Consider the following 7,996-nt stretch of genomic DNA (forward strand, 5'->3'; position numbering starts at 1 on the left):
TAGGAGTTCTCCAAGGAATTAGGAGTTTACATTCAGGAAAAGAAAAAGGAAGTAGCTCTAGACACAGAGATGGGTGGCTATTGGGATACTTTACTCAGAGTTTAAAAACTTCCCTTTTGCTGGAGAGGCTGTGAGAGAGAAGAAAGAAGACGCACAGCACCTTTTCCAGTGAGGAAACTTCCAGCAGTCACGCCTACTCAAGGAGGCCCACGGGTCATGTTGGTCTACATTCTGGTGGCATGCTCAGCGCAGGGGCAGTAAAATGTAATAATCAAGAATTCAGCCTTTGTTGTCAAGCAGACACTACATTCAAATGCTGACCCAGCAGACCCAGCGTCAATAATGATCCAATATCGTCAATCCAATACTGTCCAGTGAATGAGTAACTTGGGTAAGCTTCACAACTAGCCTAAGGCCCTATTTTGTAAAACAAGATTAATAGTATAAATTCTGTAGGATTTTTGCATGATAATCTATGTATTGGTAAAGAACTACTTGCAGTTGCTAGCAGTAGAGGCCCAAATTAGATAGAAAAAAAAAAAATCAGATTGTTTTTCTCCCTTAACACGAGGGTAGTTGAGCTTGATGTCCTATATTTGGTATTGTAGCTCCATGTTTTCATCTAGGGCCTGAAGCCTTCTCATTTTCTGCTCCAGTGTCCTTAATACAAGTTTCAGCCTCAGGACTTTGTCATGGACACAAAATGGCTTCCAGAACTCCAGTCTGACTCATGGCCAAGCAAGGAGAGGGAAGGGGAAAGAACAAAATAAAACCGGACAGCTGAGTCAGGTTCCTTAAAATAACCTTCTTGGAAGCCTTATCCAACAATGTCCATGTAAAATCCAATATATATTCTTTCTGCAAGAGAAGCCAGGGTATGTCTGTCTCTGTGTGTGTGTGTGTCTGTTAACCCAGGCATTTTAGGGATTCTTCTATCCAGGGTAAGGGAGAGAGTGGATACTGGTAGGCAGCCAGAAAACGGTGCCATAGTTGGAAGAACATTTGACACAGTGCCTGTCCCAAGTAGACTTAAAGAGAAAGAGACAGAGACACACAGAGAGATACAGAAAGAGAGACAGAGAAAGCAGCTGTGTTAGAGAGCCAAGAATACTTCCAGACAGACAGACTGATCTGAATGCATGTGCATCTTGGACAGGGCAGTGAGGAGCTTGGGTCAGGCAGGTATTTTTCATGAAAGAGCATTCAGTTCACTTCATAAATTTCAAGCAGACTTCAAAACTGCCAGGAAACATCATTTAGATTACAATCAGCACAATTCGGTGCTAGAAATCTAAGGAACACGACTTAGATAAATCAAAGAACTCTTATGCTGTGCTTAGTCATTCAGTCATATCCGACTCTGTGGCCCCACAGACTGTAGCCTGCCAGGCTCCTCTGTCCATGGGGGTTCTCCAAGCAGGAATACTGGAGTGGGTTACCATTTCCTCCTCCAGGGCGTCTTCCCAATCCAGGGATGGAACCCGGGTCTCCCACATTGCAGGCAGATTCTTTACCATCTGAGCCACCAGGGAAGACACATGAGGAAGAAGGACTATAGCAATTAATAGAAACAAAAGTGGAGAGATGGGGGAGAAAAAATGAGATAGTCATCTATTTACTGTTTTCAAACAAGCTAAATGACATCTGCCTACCTGAAGAATTTTCTTTTCACAGGCACTTTACCGGAGGATATCAGAGACATCAGACTTGACTAGAGGTTAAAAAATCAGGCTTGAAAGTCAAGCAAGAACCAAGCCAGTTCTGAGAATTCAATGAGGAGGCGGTACAGCAGGCATCTTTTTGCAGGGACAGGTCTAACCAAGGATGCCCGTGTCCTCCCTGGAAGACCCAATGCCCCCATGAGACTCTCCCTCAAGTACCTGGAGAGAATGCAACTTCTCATCTTAACGGCACTTGATCAAATCAATCAGATGAGTGCACCAGATTGGGCAGTCTGGATCCAATGGAGGGTACAGGATGGATATCTTCCCCAGGTGCTGAAGTGCCCCCACAATTACCATACTCAAAAAAAGTGATCCCACACACAGAGGAAGGAAGGGTAGATTCAAGACAGCCCCTCAAAAAATGTCATGACCATATCCTAGTGAGTCGAGCTGTGTTGAACACTTGGCCTGTGATCCTAGGAGACAATTGCAGGGGTTCAGCGTGCGCCTTCCCCAAATGTGCCATGTTTGCAAGGTACTTATTTTGAGCTGAAAGCAATCAAGACCCTGAGAGTCCAAAAGAAACTACTGCCCCTCCCTTAACTACCTTGGAGAATTTAAATTGGGGATTTTTCCCAGAGAAGAAAAATCCCATTTTTCTTGGGAAGATTTCCCATTTATCTTTCTACTGAAGATAAATGTTATCTAACTGGCTTCATCTGTATGGCAGGACAAACACCTAACTACTGAGTATCTGCTCTTCTTCTGGTCATCCTATGAACTGCCTTCCTGTCCCTGGAAGCCTTGGGCCCCTATTCCATTCCTTAGATCAGAATGCTGTATGTACCTCATTTTACCTTTCTGTGTCTGAAACACTCATGTATGTGGGATTCTCATATATATGAAATCAAAATGGACATTGTTTTGTTCACGTGTCTCATGTCAGTTCAATTCTTAGATCAGCCAGAAGAACCTAGAAGGATACAGTTTTCTTTCTCTTCAACATATAAATTTTCCATTTTATAAATTTTCAACCAGGCCTCTGTCTAAGGCAACATACTTAGTAAGCAGAGCTGGGATTCAAACTCACGGATTTCAAGAGCTCTTTCTTTTTGCAGTGTGTGACATACTTCGTTTTTATCTTCATAAAAAACATCTGCCTCGCTAGAGCTAGGATCAAGGGATTTGGAGACTGACGTTGGGATACTAAAAGTCATCTGACATTGAACGTGGTTCCTGCAGCTAACTGATGATGAACAACCAATCATATTGGTCCACTCTTCAGTCATTCATTTAAATAATTCTTCTGGAGTTTTGACGATGTAACAGGCACCAAGTTAAATGCAGCTCACAAATAAGACATGGTCCCTCAAATAACACTGTCTGGCCTGGGAAATAAATGTATGAATGGTTAAATCAAAATGTGTCATGTTAGAGGCAGCAATAAAAGTAGGTATAGGGCTTTCCTGGTGGCTCAGTGGTAAAGAGTCCGCTTGTCAATGCAGGAGATTGGTCCCTGATCCGGGACGATCCCACATACTTCGAAGTATCTAAGCCCCTGTGGCACCACTCTTGAGCCTGTGCTCTAGAGCTTGGGAGCTCCAACTACTGAGCCCATGGGCCACAACTACTGAAGCCCAAGTGCTTTAGAACCTGTGCTCCGCAACCAAACAGCAGGTACCACAATGAAAAAGTCCACACGCTGGAACTAGAGAAAAGCCTGTACAGCAACGAAGACTCAGCACAGTCCTAAATAAGTAAAATTATCTAAAGACTTTGTTTTAAAAGTAGGTACAAAAGCATTTACAGAAGCAGTGGTGAGCAGGCAGCAACTGTGTCAGAATGACCTGGTTTTGTTTGGTAACAAGTAAGTCCTCAGATCCCTGTGGTTGATGATGGCTAAGATTTATTTCTCATTCCTGCTAAATGGCCATCATGCATCTGGAGCAGCTTTCCTCATCACCCAGCCAGGACCTGGGATGCTGGAGCAGCCTCTTATGGACCATTAACAGGCAAATCCTATCTCTGCCTCTGTTAAAGGAACAGCAACCATTGTCTCTGCTGATGGTTTATCAGGCAAAAAAAGTCACATGGCTAAGCCTGAAACCAACAGTACCAGAAAATGATCATCTTCCTTCTGGGAGGGGCAGCGAATGTTTGAAAATGAGGATACTGTTACCTGGGACAGGGCAGCCATGGGGAAAGCTTCCCTAGAGATGAGAAATAAGAAGTGACTCTAGATGGGCTCTACAATCAACCTGATTTGAACTTCACATCTACCACTTGCTTCACAACCAATGGAAAATCACAAAAATTAGCTTATTTTTCATCGACAGTCACTATAAAGAGTAACTAAAGCCAATATTTAGCACAGTGCCTAGTATACTTGGAGATTTTAGTACACAGTAAGCACTTCATGGCTGGATGGCATCACTGACTCGATGGACGTGAGTCTGAGTGAACTCCAGGAGTTGGTGATGGACAGGGAGGCCTGGTGTGCTGTGATTCATGGGGTCGCAAAGAGTCGGACACGACTGAGCGACTGAACTGAACTGAACTGAAGCACTTCATGGGTTTCCCAGGTGTAAAGAACCCGCCTGCCAATACAGGACACATGAGACTAGGGTTCAGTCCCTGGGCTGGAAAGATCTCCTGGAGGAGGGCATGGCTACCCACTCCAGTATTCTTGCCTGGAGAATCCCATAGAGGGACGAGCCTGAAGAGCTCCAGTCCACAGGGTCACAAAGAGCTGGACACGACTGAAGAGATTTAGCATGCACACATGCAAGCACCTCATAAATGTTAGCCATTATTGGTGTGAAGAGCTACCTTTTGAGAAATGAATACAAGTATAACATATTAGGAATCGAGGTGGAATGACAGTCTTCCAGGCGGAGGGACGGACACGTGCAAAGTGTTGGCATCAATAATTGGGTCAGTGCTTCTCAGAAAGGCTAAGTGCGGAGATGGGGGTGCCCAGAGATAAGGTCCTCAAGATCCTGTAGACCGGGTTCAGAAGTTTAGACTTTCTCCTGGAGGCAACAGAGACCCAGTGAAGAGTTTTAATCTGGGGACAGATGGAGAGATGGAGTGGCATTATGGGAGAGGGATGGAGGGTGAGACCAGAGGTGAGAACAGTCTTTCTAATAATCCAGGTGAGAGCTGGCAAAGTGCTGCCACTGGCCGGGGTGGGGAGTACACAGTGAGAGCTGGGAGGAGAGACAGGCCAGAGAGGGGAAGTAACAAGTGTGTATGTACAAGCCGTGCATGGAGGGGACCCTGTCTATCTCCACTGCTGATGCCCCAAACCCAGCACAGCATCTGGCACGAACCAGGTCCTGAATAAGTGACTGCCAAGTGAACACATCAGCAGGATATGTGCTGTGACTGGATGCAGAAGTGGGGGTGGGGGAAATGTCCACAGTGGTCTCCCTTCTCTCAGCATTTTCCAAATACTGCAGCTCTCCAATTAGACGCACCTCCTCTCCCGTTCCTACGTCTTGAATGGGAACCTAAAATCTATATTTTTAACAAGCACTGTTGACTAGAGGTGAGAAACCAATGATTATCATGAGAAATCTTGCTAAACTGATTAAAATATCATTAGCCAAGAGAAACAAGGGAGCTGTGTATGTCAGTGAGGTCCCGTGAGGTGACCTGGTATATTGTATTCCTTCTTCTGTCCTGGCCACTCACGACTGTACTCTAGAGGACTTACATTATGGTTAGTTATGTCATTTAAAAAAATAAATTTCTTTTTTGTAACCAGTGTGGCTTCCTCTACCCACTATTAGGACCCATGGCTAATACATTAAGTTTTCTGGAAATCTGCCCCCCCATTAGTTCACATGTTGGGTTTGATCAAAAAGGCAGTGGCAATACCTCTAGAATGTTCTTTCTTGAAGTGTGATCTGAAGACCAGTGCCAGTCTGAGAAGTACTCATAACTGGTCCACGAATAAGTTCAGAGAAAAAAGGAAGGAGTAATTTAGAAAATGTAATGGAAACGATGCTGACATGTAAGAGCAGTGCTGGCATCTTGGGCCTGGAGGTGGCTGTGGGAGCTGCTCTGTCCCTTCTGGGCCGGGGGGTAGATGCTGGGCTGCAGCATCGCTGGGGTCTACAAACTAGATGCCAGGAGCATCTCTTCTCTCAATCTGGACAACCAACCATGTCTCTAGATGTTGACAAACATCCCATGGGACCAATTGTTGAGAACCACTGCTTTATACCAATTTGACAGACTAATTTTATGTCTGATGTATCAAATAACATGAAAATCAAATCAGGACTAGCATTGCCTACATCTTTTTATTTTGCTTTTCTACTGATTTGTTAGTATCATATTTTACTGTTGATTTAAGACAGATTAAAAACATGGTCCTTCCCACAGATAACTTAGAATCCACTGATATAAACAGTCAATGTTAAAATACAGCAATGGTCCTTAGGGGAAAGGATGCAACCTGGCCTACCCTTCATCTCTCCACCACATAAACCAAATGTTATGTGGTGACTTATGAAGAAACGAACTAACCTTTGTTTCTATGATTGTGCTCCTGTAGCCACTGTGAGAAGTCCCCAGCACCACCCTGCATCAGAGAGAGGAGCATCTTCTGCTGGGAGTAAGTAGCTCTCTTGCCTTTTCCAGGACCAGTGAAAACTTGTGATGAGGGGATGGACCAACAGAGAGACAGAGCCTAAAATTCTGACAGAAAGGCCTAGGTCAGAGGTCACAAACTGACTAGCTACAGGCTGAATTTGGCCTATAAACATGTTGTCTTTGGCTCCTACCATGAGCAAAGCTGTCTCTCATGAAACTCTTATGCTCAGCATCTCTTGAAAAATCAGAAGCTTCTGGCTGCAGTGGGCCTGCCTTCCCTCAGGGTGCCAGTTGGTGGGGACTAAGGAGCAGCCACTGTCCTTACCCCTCTTATGCTGTGCCCTGACAAGCTCACCTTTGTGTGAATTGGCACTGCCTGGGACAGGCCGTCAGGGCTCCTGGTTGGATATTTGGAGAAACCAAGAGGACAGAGAACTTTACCTTTGGGCGTGAAAGGAAATGGGGCTGGGGACTCCACACGTGTGGGGGAGGCAGGTTGCAGTAAGTAGTCGTGGCCTAGGTCCTGGGGGGAGGTGGCTGGGCTGCAGAAGGAACTGGCAATACAGGAACCTCTGTAGAGAGAGGCAGACTGTATCGGCCTGACCTTCCTGCCTGGCCCAGTGGAGTCTGCATGACGATTCTAGTCTGTCTGCATGACAAGGACCCCCACCAGCTGGTGTGCGGGATCCTCCCCCAGCACCGATTCCTTTGCCTTGAAAGCCTCAGGATTTCCCCACTGGAGAAAGCCTAACCAACCTGGCAGTGGACCTCAGGAAAATACGTAACTGTGACAGCGGCTGCACTCTGGGTGCCAGAGAGAAGTTGCCATCTGTGAGAGAACCACTGTGTGAGCATCTACCATGGGCAGGCTCTGAGGTTACAGAGACAGATGAGACCAACCAGGGGTCTGTGTGCCGTGATGCTCTCCGCTGAGGACTGCAGACAGAGGTGTAGAAAGAGAATTAGGACACACTGGTAAGAGCTGTCTCAGGGATGAGTCAAACCCTGCAGCAGCCAGAGCAGGAGCAATGGGACTCTGCTTGGGAAGACTGGGGCTCCCCAGAGGAGACAGCATTCAGCTGGCTTAGAAAACAAGGCACTGTTTACCAAATGAAGAAAAGAAATAGTTATTAGAAGAATCTGCTTGTGCAAAATCAGAGGTCAGCTGAAATGAGCAATAGTTCAGGGTGGCCAGGACAGGGGTCGGGGGACGGGGGGTGAGAGGGAGAGTAACAGAGCGGTGGGGATCTGAGAAAGGGGTTGGGTACAGTCCTGTCTTCAAGTCAAGGGGTTCAGATCTGAACTTGTACACTGAAGGTCAAGTCAACAGGTGACATTATCAACTTTGCTTCTTTGGAAGTCAAATCTGGTGACATATTAAAGACAGACCAGGTAAGAAGAGCTGAAGATAGAGTGGTTCTGAGGCTGTTTTTAAACCAGAACTAAGGGGTAAAGCAGTCAGAAAGCATTTTCTAGCAAGTTCAAGTCATGCAGTAAAGGTAGGTGTGTGACAGAATTGACTCAGCTTTCTGGCTTGGGAGACTGGGCAGATGATGAAGCTGTCAACAGAAAGTAAAATATAATAAAGAGCTAAAATCATGTTTGGGGTAAGATGCATCAGTAACGAGGGCTTCCCGGTGGCTCAGTGGGTAAAAAAATCTGCCTGCCATGCAGGAGACACAGAAGATGCAGGTTCAGTCTCTGGGTCTGGAAGATCCCCTGGAGGAGGG

Source organism: Bos javanicus, chromosome 22 (genome assembly GCF_032452875.1).
Source record: "Bos javanicus breed banteng chromosome 22, ARS-OSU_banteng_1.0, whole genome shotgun sequence".
Classification (NCBI taxonomy): domain Eukaryota; kingdom Metazoa; phylum Chordata; class Mammalia; order Artiodactyla; family Bovidae; genus Bos; species Bos javanicus.